The following is a 14,469-nucleotide window of genomic DNA, read 5'->3' as shown; positions in this document are numbered from 1 at the left end:
GTTTGTTGCGTATGGGGCTGAGTAGCCACAGACCAGTCAGGGTGCCCATGCTGACCCATGTCCACAGCCAAAAGTACCTACAATGGGCATCAGAACTGGACCACGGAGAAATGGAGAAGTGGCCTGGTCTGATGAATCACATTTTCTTATACATTATGTGGATGGCAGGGGGGGTGCTCGTCGCTGAACTGGGGAAGGTAGCAGGATGCACTATGGGAAGAAGCATGCAGAGGCAGTGTGAGGCTTTGTCTATTGGGGTCCACGCCTTGATGAGTCAGGGTTGTTTTGGTGACAAAAGGGGAACCTATTTAATATTAGGTAGGTGGTCATAATGTTATGAATGATCGCTGCATGTCTTCATTCTGTAGTCTTGACATTTGTTTTAGAAGAAAATAGCAAATTGTATGTTCTTACCTTTCTGCCTCCACACTGGTCCATGAAATCCTTATTGTAAGACTGGCCATGGGAAGGCTTCCTTACATCAGACTTCCTGGTAACCTCATTGTACATTAACCTTTATAAAACACAATGGAAAGTGCATGTTGTAAAAGCAGAACATGCTCCCTGGTTTTACTCAATGATGTCATGTGTAGTCAAGTGTTAGATTTGTTTTAGATTACTTCAGTGTGCCAAGGTCAGACAGTTAAGAGATTTATTTCCCCAGGATATTGCAAAGTCTATATTTTAGCTTGACAGATTGCATAATGCTTTTCAGCTTTTGTAACATTTGTTTCACTAAGGAAATGAATGCAAAGGCTATTCTTAGGCATACATAAAACAGTATACACTTTCTTACAAGTATCTGGGGTATGAATATCCATAATATATGCTGCAATAGGCAAAGTCTCTACTTGCACCAAGGAATGGCACATTACTTTCTCAGACTCTTTCAATAATTATTATTATTATTATACAGTATTTATAAAGCGCCAATAGTTCGCTCAGCGCTGTACATTACAAAGGGGACAGAACATGTGACAGAACAATACCAATACAATGCAAAACATGAGGGGATGAGTCTTAATATAGTTTTGAAATGCTAAAAAAAGGCAAAAAGGCTATTCACTTTGCAGGGGAAGTTGCACTTTGCATGGGAATTTTCCCTAGAGTAAATGTGAATGTAAAAATGAAAGTAAATGTGGTGTCAAATTTTTTGGCTTGAATATGATTGAATAATTGAAGCCAGCAGAGCTTAGCAAGGGAGGATTTTCATATATCCCAGGGTTGGGCTTTAATATCTTGTACTGTAGAAAAGCAGGAAGTAAAAGGAAAATGCTCCACCTGTTGTCCATTCATAGATCTCCTTTCATTCATGGAAGCTATACTACAACTTCTATGAATGGAGGAGGTGGATGAAAAGGACAGACAAAGTCGGCACTCTTGATGAGTGCATATGACAGATCTCTCAGCTCAATTTGACCCCCACAGCACTGGACTGTTACCACTGGGGGGTATCGGAGGACTGAAAATTTCAGCTAAAATCTCAGCCAGCAGCACATGGAACACTTGTCATTGACTGTAACTAATGTCCCGTTTGCTAATTTTTTTTTAAACTTTTCATTAAACTAAAGGCTGGAACACATGGGCTGAATATTGGCTAGTATCAACCGGTTAAAGAGAAACCAGCCGACATTCGGGCTGTGTGCAGCCTGTCCGACAGAAGCTGGTCTAACAAATGGCTTTGTATCTATTAGGCATGCTGGAAAACCAACATCCAATCAGCACTTGAAGCCAATGGCTGTGAGCTGTGATCACTGTGTTCTGGGGGGGGGGGGGGGCGGCACAAAAGCTCAGTGGGGGAGATCGCTACACTAACATTGCTTAGTTAGTACAACGACCTCTCAGTTTTTTCATTAAGCCCGCTGTGTTGAATGAAAGAAATAACTCCTTGTGTGTACCTAGCACAAGGTCAGTCTGTTCAGTGGTTTAGGCTTTAAATCTAAACTTGAAGATAAGTCAAAGCCCTGAGCCTCGGCCTGGTATTCAGGGGGCTCTACAGGAAAACAAGGATTCATTTAACTGCTTCCCATCAACCCATAGCCTATAAATGGTGGATAGGAAGCATATGACCGCCCGCATCGGCGGCTCCTGCATGGCTCACAGAGCACAGTGATCCATGTGTCACACGGACACAGAGGATCACATTACCGCTGTGTCTGGGTGATCACATGGTGTTTTACCATGTAATTGCTGTGTCCAATCACAGCAATCAAATAGTTAACAATGCAAAGTGAAAGTAAGCATCAGTTCTCCCTGCACTCAGTCTGAGAGCAGAGAGAGCCGATGCTGCAGCCTGTGAGTGTACAACAGCCAGTCACAGTGCATGTACTCTCACAGACTGCAGTGCAAGCCACCCCAGTGCTCCTGATCACTGCCCCAGTGTAGTCATAATAAATAATGCAGCCAGCACCTGTCACTTGTTCCAGCGCTCACAATAACACTGCCATACACCATACCAAGGACCTGATCACCATCATACCAGCATCCTGATCACTGCCATATACTATACCAGCACCATGATCACCACCATACACCATACCAGCACTCTGATCATTGCCATACGCCACACAAGAGCCCTAATCTCCGCCATACACCATACTAGTTCCCTAAACACCGCCATATGCCATACAAGCGCCCTAATCTCCGCCATACACCATACCAGCAACCTGATTACTCCCAAACCAGCATCCTAATCACCGCCATACCCCACACTAGCATCCTGATCAAACCATATGCCATACCAGCATCCTGATCACCGCCATAACCCATACTAGCATCCTGATCACCCCATATGGCATACCAGCATCCTGATCACTGCCATACACCATATTAGTGTCCTGATCACCACTATACCTCATACCAGCATCCTGATCACTGCCATACCAGCGTTCTGATCACCGCCATACTTCATACCAATGTCCTGATCACTGCCATACCCAAAAATATAGCAGAATACATTTTGACCTTAATTTATGAAGAAAGATTATTTGTTTGCAACATTTTATAACAAAAACTAAGCAAAAAAATTAGTTTTTTTAAATTTATATAACAAAAAAAAAAAACACAGTGGTGGTTAAATACCACCAAAAGAAAGCTCTATTTGTCTCAAAAAATGATAAAGATTCCATATAAGTACAGTGTTGAATGAGTAATTGTCACTCAAAGTGTAACAGCGCTGAAAGCTGAAATTTGGCTTGGACTGAAAGGAGGTGAAAGTGTCCTTACTTGAAGTGGTTAAAGACCATTACATGTATATGCAGGAAGCATGAGATGGCAGCACTTCAGCTCTGTTGTTACCGTGAACACTTTTTAGGCCAAGTCGGGTTCACTTTAAAAGCAACAGTCAATTGGGGGTCATGTGACAAGATGGAAACTTCCTGTCATGCAGTCCACGTCTTGCATTCCACTTGCCTTGTCTCATAACAGGAATGCCCTGCTTGACACTTTAAAAATAAACAGACTAGAAATAAAAAAACATGACCTTTCATGCAGTTATAAGAAAGCTTTAGGTTAGAGTTTAGGAGAAACAGGGACATCAGGAGCAAAATATTCTTCTCCTTTGCCTTATTCACTAAGCTGTCAAATACCATAATCCTAGGCAGTGAGGATCCAGAGAGACTACTATGGATTTAGTAAACTGGGTCATTGACATTTGGTGGGAAGTCTGCTATAGCACCATGTTTATTTATGAACAGTCTTTGAGATCCTATAATTGGGGCACAATAAACATTTCCATGTACAATAACATAAGGGGGACTTAAACTCACATTGAGAGTGGTGCAATAGCAAGTGCAGATTTGTAATATCATAGCACAAGGTCATAACATTGTTATAATGCTCTCAGAGTAAAAGAAAACTTTTGGGCAGACTAAAGACTGGATTACTAGATGACAATGGCCATTATTATTGGCCTTCCTCATATGGGTCTAAGAAAAAGCATTACATAAAATGTATTGTATTGTTCGCTCCATAAGACACACCTGACCATAAGACTCACCTAGATTTTAGAGGAGGAAAACAAGAAAAAAAATATTCTGAACCAATGGTCTGCAGACATAGTACAGGAAATGATCAGAGACTGTGGACATAGTACAGGAGATGACCAGAGACTGCGGATGCACTACAGGAGATGACCAGAGACTGCGGACATACTACAGGAGATGACCAGAGACTGTGGACATAATGCAGGGTATGGCCAGAGACTGCAGACATAGTATAGATGATGACCAGAGACTGTGGACATACTACAGAAGATGACCAGAGACTGCGGACATAGTACAGAAGATGACCAGATGTCGCGGACATAGAACAGGAGATGACCAGAGACTGCAGACACAGTACAGGAGATGACCAGAGACTGCGGACATAGTAGAGGAGATGATCAGACTGCAGACATAGTACAGAAGATGACCAGATGTCGCGGACATAGAACAGGAGATGACCAGAGACTGCAGACACAGTACAGGAGATGACCAGAGACTGCAGACACAGTACAGGAGATGACCAGAGACTGCAGACATAGTACAGGAGATGACCAGAGACTGCGGACATAGTACAGGAGATGACCAGAGACTGCGGACACAGTACAGGAGATGACCAAAGACTGCAGACATAGTACAGAAGATGACCAGAGACTGCAGGGTATGGCCAGAGACTGCAGACATAGTATAGATGATGACCAGAGACTGTGGACATACTACAGAAGATGACCAGAGACTGCGGACATAGTACAGAAGATGACCAGATGTCGCGGACATAGTACAGGAGATGACCAGAGACTGCGGACACAGTACAGGAGATGACCAAAGACTGCAGACATAGTACAGAAGATGACCAGAGACTGCGGACATAGTACAGAAGATGACCAGAGACTGCAGACCTTTGGGGAGCGGGGAGGGGGGGCGGGTACCCGAATTTGACAAGTACCCGCTGAAGGGAAATGTATGTTCCTCGCCCTACATTCTGTTTATTTTTATATATACTCCATTTTGCTTCTCTATTTTATATTTTGTCTAGATAATCAAATGTATAGTTGTGTGTGTGTCAGTTACGTGCTATAGAACTGCAGCCACTCATCCTTTAAATCTAGCTTTGGTCAAGGCATGAAAAGTAACCAATTATTTCTTTGTACTAACAGCACTTGCTTCTGCTATGTAATAGTTAAAAGTTAACCACTTTTACTTTAACCACTTGAGCCCCAGAGGATTTACCCCCCTTAATGACCAGGCCTTTTTTTGCTGTTTGGCGCTGCACTAATTCAAATGATAATTGCGCGGTCATGCAATGCTATACCCAAACAAAATTTACGTCCTTTTTTTCACACAAATAGAGCTTTCTTTTGGTGGTATTTGATCACCTGTGCGCTTTTTATTTTTTGCGCTATAAACAAAAAAACCACGAAAATTTTGAAAAAAAACAATATTTTCTACTTTCAGCTATAAAAAATATATTGTAAACTCAAAGTTAGTCATAAATTTAAGCCAAAATGTATTCTGCTACATGTTTTTGGTAAAAAAAATCCCAATAAGTGTATATTGATTGCTTTGTGCGAAAGTTATAGCGTCTACAAACTATGGTATAGATACTGTAATTTATGCCTTTTTTTGCTATACAGCGCTGCACTAACTCAAATGATAATTGCGCGGTCATGCAATGCTGCACCCAAACGAAAATTACGTCCTTTTTTTCACACAAATAGAGCTTTCTTTTGGTGGTATTTGATCACCTGTGTGCTTTTTATTTTTTGCGCTATAAACAAAAAAACCACAAAAATTTTGAAAAAAAACAATATTTTCTACTTTCAGCTATAAAAAATATATCGTAAACTCAAAGTTAGTCATAAATTTAAGCCAAAATGTATTCTGCTACATGTTTTTGGTAAAAAAAAATCCCGTGCATTAGCGGGCAAACTGGCGCTATCTAGGAGGGGCGCTAACACTATCGGAAGTCACCAGTGACACTAATACAGTGATCAGTAAAAATCTGTTCACTGTAATCACTGACACTGGTGACAGGGCAGTGAAGGGGTTAACTGGGGGGGGAGGGGGGCGATCAAGGGGTTAAATGGGATTTCTGGTGCACTAGCGGGCAAACTGGCGCTATCTGGGAGGGGCGCTAACACTATCGGAAGTCGCCAGCGACACAGATACAGTGATCAGTAAAAATCGGTTCACTGATCAGTGACACTGGTGACAGGGCAGTGAAGGGGTTAACTGGAGGGGGGGGTGATCAAGGGGTTAAACGGGATTACTGGTGTACTGGCGGGCAATCTGGCGCTATCTGCGAGGGGCGCTAACACTATCGGAAGTCGCCAGCGACACTGATACAGTGATCAGTAAAAATCGGTTCACTGATCAGTGACACTGGTGACAGGGCAGTGAATGGGTTAACTGGGGGGGGGGGAGATTAAGGGGTTAAATGGTATTACTGGTGTACTAGCGGGCAATCTGGCACTATCTGGGAGGGGCGCTAACACTATCGGAAGTCGCCAGCGACACTGATACAGTGATCAGTAAAAATTGGTTCACTGATCAGGGACACTGGTGACAGGGCAGTGAAGGGGTTAACTGGGGGGGGGGGTGATCAAGGGGTTAAACGGGATTACTGGTGTACTGGCGGGCAAACTGGCCCTATCTGGGAGGGGCGCTAACACTATCGGAAGTCGCCAGCGACACTGATACAGTGATCAGTAAAAATTGGTTCACTGATCAGTGACACTGGTGACAGGGCAGTGAAGGGGTTAACTGGGGGGGGGCGATCAAGGGGTTAAACGGGATTACTGGTGTACTGGCGGGCAATCTGGCGCTATCTGGGAGGGGCGCTAACTCTATCGGAAGTCGCCAGCGACACTGATACAGTGATCTGTAAAAATTGGTTCACTGATCAGTGACACTGGGTGACAGGGCAGTGAAGGGGTTAACTGGAGGGGGGGGGGGCGATCAAAGGGTTAAACGGGATTACTCATGTACTGGCGGGCAAACTGGCGCTATCTGGGAGGGGCGCTAACTCTATCGGAAGTTGCCAGCGACACTGATACAGTGATCAGTAAAAATTGGTTCACTGATCAGTGACACTGGGTGACAGGGCAGTGAAGGGGTTAACTGGAGGGGGGGGCGATCAAGGGGTTAAACGGGATTACTGGTGTACTGGTGGGCAATCTGGCGCTATCTGGGAGGGGCGCTAACTCTATCGGAAGTCGCCAGCGACACTGATCAGTAAAAATCACTTCACTGATCAGTAACACTGGTGACAGGGCAGTGAAGGGTTAACTGGAGGGGGGGGGCGATCAGGGGGTTAAATGTGTCCTAGAGTGTTCTAACTGTAGTGTAGTGCTTGTGTACTCACTTTTTGGATGTCTTCTTCTCTGTCTGGAACGGAATGTGTCCAGGCAGAGAAGAATGACATCATATCCTGCCCTGTGTGTATGTCAACACAGGACAGGATAGGACAGGGACCGATCATGTGATTTCAGCCAGAAATCACTGGCTGAAATCTAATGATTGATCCCTCCTGGATCAAATAGTGTCACCCGCGGGTCGGCGGAAGTGCGCGCGCGCGCCCCCTGCCGGCGAAAGTGTCGGGAGCGCGGAACCCGTTTTTAAACGTGGTTTTGCGCTCCACTGCCGCCCTGCACACGTATATACACAGTGGCAGGGCGGCAAGCGGTTAAGGGAAAATACCGTTGGTTTCTTGTAATTGATTCAAGTTCTGTGCGATATGAATTGTAATTGATTCAAGATCTGTGCGATATGAATTGTTACAGATGTCACGTACATAGCCTTAACAAATTACTCAGTGAAATTCCATTCCATGTTCTCCTGTTACAACTCACTGTATATAAGGAGGAAATTGTGAATAAAAAATCAGATTGCTCTCTGGAAGACCTGGCGTGCATGTGTATTTTCTTTCTCCCAGAGAGCAGCCTCATGGATCCAACGGGGCCTAAACCTGGCAGTGGTCGATAAAGAAAAATCCTTTTCACCCGCTCCCACTTCCGCTGCAATCACCTCTCTCCCCGTAGTCTTCTGGGACATGTGACAGGTCCCAGAAGACTACGGGGCCATTCACAAAGCGCAGCGCTTCTCATGCATGTGCATTGGGCATCAGGCTGTGAAGCCGCAAGCTGTCACAGCTGGGTGCCCACACTAAAGATGATGAGGTGATGAGGACACTGCTGGACCGAGGAACAGGTAGGACCAAGGAGCAGGTTCTGCTGCACAGAAGAACTGAGCTACCGGCCAGGTATTTTAACACGGCGGTGATAGGGGGGAATACTGAGCTGGCTGCTCCATATTTGTTCCAAAAGATGCACAGACATTTCCCCCCATTTTTTGGGGGGATAAAAGTGCATCTTATGGAGTAAAAAATACGGTATATATTTTTTCCTCCATTTTGTAAATGTTATGAAACACTATCCAAATGTCACAGATAAGCAACCATATGATATCCAGGCATTATACATACATAAATTATTGTGCCATAGATAATGGACAGTGTTGGCTTGGTGAGTTATTTTAATAATAAACATGTCATGATCTGGGTAAGTGCCTCTCAGATGTGTAGACAGCTGAGGATTCTCACTCTACAAGAGAATTAATGGAACATGATGGAGATGTCATGCTCAATATATAACACACGCTCTCCCAAGACCCCAGACAAGTCAGTTACGGACAGTCTAAGGCACTCATTTCTGTCCAGGAAAAGTAACCACACAATATGTAATATTGGGCTTTCCAGGATATACATGAAGTTAATGCCAAAAATTAAATAAAGATTCTTTAGGACCTGAAACAAACAGCAAAAAGGTAAATTGTCTGTAAAAATAGATGCTTTTAACTACCATTTTTTATTTGTACTCAGAATTCATAGTAAGGATGCTGTATTATTAGCTCTGTCCTCTATAGATGCCATCATTAAAGTGGAACTTCATGGCATCTGAACACCACAAACCGAAAACGCTATTTAATTAATTTTATTATTCAAAAAACTCCCCCATCCATCCTTAATTTTGCTGGGAAATCACTTTGAAAAACACCCTCTCGCTGTGTCCATCTTATGTAAAGGCAAATGATGTACTGTATGTAGTATTTACTTCCTGGAATGAATTTGCCCTTAGCTCAGGCATGCATGCTGGAGGATGTGCTTAGCTAAGAAAATCCCTCCTTCTGATTCCTGGGATGTATGACAAGATTTTATGAGGCCTGGAAACCAGGAAATAACTGAAGAAATGTAAATAAAAGTTTAAAGCAAGTACATTTTATATACTTTCTTATCTATTTACTAATGCTAGCAGCGTACAGTTAGCGGGTTCGTAAAGGCAAGATTTTTATATTATTACCTATTTGCCTAAGGGGTACTTTTACCCTCTTTGTACCCAGGCCAATTTTCAGCTTTCAGCGCTCTCACACTTTGAATGACAATTGCGCAGTCATGAAATTTTTATAATTGTTTTCACACAGATGGAGCTTTCATTTGGTGGTATTTAATCCCCACTCGGTATTTATTTTTTGCACTATAAACAACAAAAAGAGCAAAAAATGTGAAAAAAACGTTTTTCTTTGTTTCTATTAGAAAATTTTGCAAACAGGTAATTTTTCTCCTTCACTGATGTGCGTTGATGAGGCTGCACTGATAGGCAGCACTGATGGGCACTGATAGGCAGCACTGATAAGCACTGATGAGGTGGCATGGATAGGCAGCACTGATGAGGTGGCACTGATGAGGCGGCACTAGTGGACATTGATGAGGAGACACTGATGATGCTGCACTGATATGCAACAATGATGGGCACTGATAGGCGGCACTGATAAGTGGCACTCGTGGGCACAGAAAGATGGCACTGACTGGCGGCACTGATGGGCAGCACTGCTGGGCACTGATGGGCAGCAGTTCTGGCTGGCACTGCTGGACAGTGATGGGTGGCACTTCTGGGCACTAGTGGAAGGCACTGCTGGGCACTGGTGGGTGGCACTACTGGGAACTGATCATCAGGGCACTGATTATCAGTGCCCTGATGATCAGTGCAAATGTCCTCTGTGACATTTGCTGGTTATCAGCAGTACTTTCCTCATGCTGTGAGGCAACTGTATTTACTCTGTGATCTGCTGTGTCACTGGACACAGCTGATCATGTGGTAAAAGGCCACTGTGATTGGCCTTTTACCTTATCATGTGATCAGTTGTACCTGTAGGACACAGCGATCACGAATAGCTCCAGGTGCGCGCCGCTGGGGGCATGCGGGAGGGCGTGTTCTGGGAGGACGTCATATGATGCCCTCCCAGAACTGGACAATCACTCTGTAGCCATCATTGTGAAGTGGTTAAATAGCAAACATGTTATACTTGCCAGCTCTGTGCAATGGTTTTGCACAAAGCAGCCCCAACCATCCTCTTCTTGGGTCCCCTGTTGGCTCCTCCCCCACTGACTGCCCCCATAGCAAGCATAGGGAATCGAGTGTAAAATGTTAACGTTATGATTTGCTTTACAAAGGTGGCTGGGGTCCATCTGAATGTTCCTTGGCCTTAGGCCCTCTTGTGTCTTTCAGTGACCCTCAGTATGGGAACAGTGGTCAATACATGTTGAGAAATTCTGTATCTTTTTTCAGTCTCAGTGATACTTATGTCTTAGCGTTCTGTTAGGGGCAGAGGAGAAAGACACAAAAACATAGAGATTGGCCTTTGAGCTGGAGCATATTATGTAAGAGACAAATGGGACGTTCTGGATGTTACTCAAACTGAAAGTCAAGAGGTGGAGCACGGGAACATAGAGGGCAGCAATGGAGCATAGAGAGGGTCAGTAATGCTTTGACATTTTTTTAAGGGGGGAGGGATGGCATTAAGAAATATAGGTGTAGATTTGCTGTATGTGTAAATTAAAAAAAAGCAGATTGATGAATTCTTTTTTAGAAATTGTAAAAGTTAGAAGGCAATTATTCTTTCCTACTTTTTTTTCAAAACAATATTTTATTTTACTGCGCACAGATTGTAAGTTGTTTTTCACTTTGTGGAAAACTGTCATCCAAGCAATGTCAGAGTTGGCTGAAGGTTTTGGCTTTCTTGAAAGGAAAAATTTCATTTTTTTTTAAAGACTGTATTTGTCTGCTTCTGTTTTTTGGCATGTCTTCAGAAATTCATCTAAATAAAGGAACACCAAAATAATAGTGAAAATAGCAGAATTTCGATTTTAAGAGACAGCTTTGTGTTAGCCATTCTTCTGCATTATGTGGGAATGTAAAGAATTTGCCCATATAATTGGTTTGATAGTGCATATAGATATTCAATGCAGTATTATTTAGAGTGGAGGCCACAATGTCAAAAATGAATGACCCGCAAAATATAGCCCCATTAATTTAATTTGTTAGTCCACTCTAATTCTAGGTGCATTCTAAGGTACTGAATCACTTAAAGCGATAGTAAACTGAGCAAAAGAAAAAAAATTACCCCGGCAAGGAAATTGTATAATGTGCTAATATACGCGACATACTAGCACATTATGTGAAACTTACCTAAAAATTAAGCCCGCCAGCGGTGCTGTCACTGCTGACAGGGCTTTCATCTTCACCTTGTGCAGGAGTCATTGCCACGGCTCTGAAGAAACGCATGCGCCATTGATGTCACCGGCTGCTACACAAGTAAATATACACTATATTGCCAAAAGTATTGGGACACCTGTCTTTACACGCACATGAACTTTAATAACATCCCAGTCTTATTCCGTAGGGTTCAGTATTGAGTTTGCCCACACTTTGCAGCTATAACAGCTTCAACACTTCTGGGAAGGATGTCTACAAGGATTAGGAGTGTGTCTATGGGAAAGTTTGACCGTTATTTCAGAAGCGCATCTGTGAGGTCAGGCACTGATGTCAAATGAGAAGGCCTGGCTCGCAGTCTCTGCTCTAATTCATCCCAAAGGTGTTCTATCGGGTTGAGGTCAGGACTCTGTGCAGGCCAGTCAAGTTCCTCCACCCCAAAATTGCTCATCCATGTCTTTATGGACCTTGCTTTGTGCACTGATGCGCAGTATGTTGGAACAGGAAGGAGCCATCCCCAATCTGTTCCCACAAAGTTGGGAGCATGAAATTGTCCAAAATGTCTTGGTATGCTGACTCCTTAAAAGTTCCCTTCACTGGAACTAAGGGGCCAAGCCCAACCCCTGAAAAACTTGCCCACACCATAATCCCCCATCCACCAAACTTTACACTTGGCACAATGCAGTCAAGCAAGTACCATTCTCCTAGCAACCACCAAACCCAGAAACATCCAACGGATTTCCAGACAGAGAAGCATGATTTGTCACTCCAGAGAGCACGTCTCCACTGCTCTAGAGTCCAGTGGCGGCATGCTTTACACCCCTGTATCCAATGCTTAGCATTGCACTTGGTAATGTAAGGCTTGGATGCAGCTGCTCGGCCATGGAAACCCATTCTATGAAGCTCTCTATGCACTGTTGTGCTAATCTGAAGGCAACACGAAGTTTTGAAGTCTTTAGCTATTGACTTTGAAGACAGTTGGCAACTTCTGCGCACGGTGCTGTTCAGCATGCGCTGACCCCTCTCTGTCATTTTACATGGCCTACCACTTCGTGGTTGAGTTGCTGTTGTTCCAAGTTGCTTTCACTTTGTTTTATTACCACTAGCAGTTGACCGTGGAATATTTTGTAGCAAGGAAATTTCATGGATGGACTTATTGCACAGGTGGCAACTTATCACGGTACCACAATTGAATTCACTGAGCTCCTGAGAGCGACCCATTCTTTCACAAATGTTTGTAGAAGCAGTCTGCATGCCTAGGTGCTTGAATTTATATACCTGTGGCCATGGAGGTGATTGGAACACCTGAATCCAATGATTTGGAGGGGTGTCCCAATACTTTTGGCAATATTTTATATATATATATATATATATATATATATATCACTTACAGTACCTAGAGGTAAGCCTTATTATAGGCTTGCCTGTAGGTAGAACATAAGCAATACTACTTTACTACCACTTTCACTTACCAAGTCTAGGTTTACACTTGTGCGGTGCTGGACATCGCATGTAATTAGCACAGGAATCACACCATATTACTGTGCAAATCACATGCAAAGTCTGTGTGGATTTTGAAAAAAACAAACCTACATTCTCACCTAGGTGGATGCAGCATCTATCCAATTCTGCATCTGTCCCCTACCGCCTCTAAGACTGAGAACTGAGTAATCAAAGAAGGTTGTGGAGGGGATGGGATGCGATGCGTACTAGTACATTATGCCATTGTCTTGCAGGGTTTAAAAAAAAGGCAGCAATTTACCACTGCTTTAAAGTGAGAGCTTTCCATTTGCCTTGCATCGGCCTTACTTGGTCTATTGCATGCTGGGGGCATTAAGAAAGATCTCACTGTCCTTATACTCTTATTTATTTTAGCTTTTAGATTTTAGCTAAATGAAAGCTGAAAGACCCCATGACTAGGGCAGCAGAGCTGGGCTACTATGATTCATGCTGTTTAGTACTAGATTCTCACTACAAGATATAACAGTGCAATGGGTAATTCAAACAGATGGAATCCATTTTGGATTTACTTACCTTTTTATACATACTTTTTTCAGCAGTCTTCCATCCCATCATGGATATTATAGGCCCTCTTTTTCTTGGGGCATAGGCAGGGGTGTAATTATCACGAGGCAAACAAGGCGTCAATCAGGGGGCATTTTAAGGGGGGGGGCAGGGCCGCCCCCTGGTAGAAGTGTTGTAAATGCTGGAGCCCCTGCCGCTTGCTAGGGATTCGGATTTTTAAAATACTTGTGCCCCCAGCAGGCAAACTAAAACTAAAAAATCTCCTACCGGTTGCAGCATGGAAGTTTTATTTTGCCAGCTGTTTAGTAAGTTGCTGGGAGAGCAGAAGAGCACACTGAGGTGCTGAGCGGTGGGCAGATCCCAGGTGCATGCAGGGAAGGGGCAGGATCCCACTGTCAGGCAAGCTCTGGAATGGCTGCGTGTGCCGGGACATGTGGGGTGAAGGAGGAGGTTCCCCGCTCTTTGCTGCAGCTGCTGCTGCCACCTGTGATCCTGGTAGAGATCTTCTCTTGACTGCCTGATACATGGCTAATCATCCTGGCTCCATGTAGAGGAGCTGCAGGACTGGTGAGACCTGGGGGGATTGGTAAACCTAAGGTGTGTGTGATGGGGGTATTAGGGGGGTGATCAGAATGGAGGGAGCTGGCGGTGTGGTCAGAGGGGGGAGTGTGGTCAGGTTGGTGATATGTGGGGAGAGGGGTGAGATCAGGTTGGCGGTATGTGGGGGTGATCAGGTTGGCAGTATTTGGGGGTGTGTGTTCAGATTGGTGGTATGTGGGGGGTGATCAGGTTGGCGGTATAATGGGGGGGTGCGATCAGGTTGGCGGTATGTGGGGGTGATCAGGTTGACGGTGTAATGGGGGTGCGATCAGGTTGGCAGTATGTGGGGGTGTTTGTTCAGATTGGTGGTATGTGGG

The 14,469-nt window shown here is 44.0% G+C and overlaps 1 long non-coding RNA gene across 1 annotated transcript in view; it reads right to left on the bottom strand.

The window, feature by feature from the left end:
* Positions 1-558, bottom strand: part of LOC149444001 (uncharacterized) — a 53,188-nt gene extending 52,630 nt beyond the window's left edge. The window contains exon 1 of the long non-coding RNA XR_016306558.1: positions 415-558. This is a non-coding gene — a long non-coding RNA (uncharacterized LOC149444001). The remainder of the gene's footprint in view (positions 1-414) is intronic.
* Positions 559-14,469: the final 13,911 nt, after the last annotated feature.

Source organism: Staurois parvus, unplaced genomic scaffold (genome assembly GCF_062004578.1).
Source record: "Staurois parvus isolate SC_StPar_1 unplaced genomic scaffold, SC_StPar_1.0 ptg000818l, whole genome shotgun sequence".
NCBI classification, from domain to species: Eukaryota; Metazoa; Chordata; class Amphibia; order Anura; family Ranidae; genus Staurois; species Staurois parvus.
Note: the sequence above shows the minus strand (reverse complement) of the source record. Positions and strands in the feature narration are given on the sequence as shown.